The sequence below is a fragment of the Otolemur garnettii genome, unplaced genomic scaffold (genome assembly GCF_000181295.1).
Source record: "Otolemur garnettii isolate 467f Iridium unplaced genomic scaffold, OtoGar3 scaffold00125, whole genome shotgun sequence".
Lineage (NCBI taxonomy): Eukaryota > Metazoa > Chordata > Mammalia > Primates > Galagidae > Otolemur > Otolemur garnettii.
This window is the reverse complement of record NW_003852520.1, coordinates 1,287,403-1,289,756: the sequence shown is the minus strand read 5'-3', so window position 1 is coordinate 1,289,756 and position 2,354 is coordinate 1,287,403.

Here is a 2,354-nt window from a genome sequence, read left to right as displayed (position 1 = left end):
GAGCCCAGGAGTTGGAGGTTGCTGTGAGCTGTAATGCCACGGCACTCTACCCAGGGGGACAGCTTGAGGCTCTGTCTCAAAAAAAAAAACCAAAAACAAAAAATGTATTTGCTATAGAAGTGACAAGTGTGAATTTTTGATCAGTGGATACATTGCATATTAATTGTTCTGTGAATGTTTCTGAATTTTTAAACTTATTAAAACTTTAATTTTCAAAATAGAAATAAAAAGTCTGTATTTATTCACCATTTGCTGGGCTTTTAATGTTTAGTAATTTATTTTTTTGAGATAGGGTCTTGCTCTGTTGCTGGGCTAGAGTGCAGCAACCTCAAACTCCTGGGCTCAAGTGATCCTACTGCCTCAGCCTCCCAAATAGTGGACACTACAGGCATGTGCCACTAGTCCCAGATAATTTTTCTATTTTTTGTGACTCTTCCTCATGCTGGTTTTGAACTCCTGGCTTCATGCAATCGTCCTGCTTTGCCTTCCCAATGAGCTAGGATTACAAGGTCTGAGCCACTGTGCCTGGTCTGCTTTGTAAATAACACTATTCAGTTCCAGAGGTTTGGAAAGATATAAAAATTACTTCTGTAATTTTGATAGTCTCATAAATATTGTGAAATACTGCATTGTAAACACTATTTCTGAGATAAATCTTGTTTATTTTTCATCATACTTTAAGTATTAGTCAGTTGTCATCAATAAATATAAGTATGAAGTGGGCTCAGCACCTGTAGCTCAGCGGCTAGGGCAGCAGCCACATACACTGGAGCTGGTGGGTCCAAATCCAGCCCAGGGCCCGCCTGACAACGACAACTACAACAAAAAAATAGCTAGGCATTGTGGTCGGCGCCTGTAGTCTCAGCTACTTGGGAAGTTGAGGCAAGAGAATTGCTTAAACCCAAGAGTTTGAGGTTGCTGTGAGCTGTGATGCTACAGCACTCAACCCAGGGTGACACAGTGAGATTCTGTCTCAAAAAAAAGAAAAAAATATGTATAAAAAGTATGGGGTGGCGCCTCTGGCTCAAAGGAGTAGGGCGCCGGCCCCATATGCTGGAGGTGGCGAGTTCAAACCCAGCCCTGGCCAAAAACTGCAAAAAAAAAAAAAAAAAAAAAAAAAAAAAGTATGAAGTGGCCCTAGGGCCAGGAGACTCTATTGTGGATATGTTTGCTGTTTATATCCCAAAGAATATATATATATTTTCAAGATATCTCCACCTCCTGGAAAACATCTTGGGCATTGAAAACAGTAAAGCCTCAGGTAAGCACAATGAAGGGCAAAGTGACATAGGACAGTCGTGCCTGCAGGCAAACAGCAGCAGCTGGTCTCCACTGTTTTTAAGTTACAAACAATAGAAACTGCTTTTACAGTGGGCTGATTCGGTTTGCTTTCTTATTCCTCCTTTGACTGCACAGTATTTCCAGTGTTTGAGACACCACTCAATAGTCCTGGGTGGGCTGGCTTTCTGGGTGCTCCTCTCATTCCTTTGTTGTTCCAAGCTCTGCCTGAGCTTCCTACCATGGGCTGTGTTCTGTGAGTGCCTGAATGCTTGCCTCACCCCGCTCTCTCTCTAACACTCTAAATTCCATCGCTTCTACCTTCATTTCTGCCCCTTCTTTTCTGGTTCCAATAGAAAAGGATCCTATCAGTTCTGCCTTTTGTTTCTGCTCTATTAGTTTTGTCAAAATATTTGAAGCACAGGGCCAACGAGAATGGGGAAAGTCAGTCCTGAAGGGGGCTGGCTGGAATATTCTGAGTTTGAGTTAGCTTTTGGTGGGCCTGTTAAAACTGAAGCAAATCACCAAGTTTATATGCTCCCAAGCTCTGTCTACCCTGTTTAAAACCCACATTTCCCTGACTGGCATTAAGGAGACTCCACGTTCTTAAAACGTTTTCTTGACTTTCATGCAAGTCAAACTGACTTAAAGTTTCTCAAATAGTCTTGTCATATTTTCACTTCTGTATTTTCTTGATAATATTTTTCTTGTGCCTTAAGTATTCTTTACTTTTATTTAAGTCTTACTACCCCTAGAGACACAAAACATGTGTGATCCTCTCTAAGGTTCTTGCAAACTGCCTTGGTATTGACTGAGCTATTTTGTTTGAACTCTCATAGCACAAACGTCTATCACATATCTTTTTGTTTACTCTTTCTTACCATTTGAGATTTTCTTTCACCCAGGGTCAAGCACCAAGGTCTCACAACCAGATATCTTTTTTTTTTTTTTCTTTTTTTTTTGAGACAGAGCCTCAAGCTTTCCCCCTGGGTAGAGTGCCGTGGCATCACAGCTCACAGCAACCTCCAACTCCTGGGCTCAAGCTAGTCTCCTGCCTCCGCCTCCCAAGTAGCTGG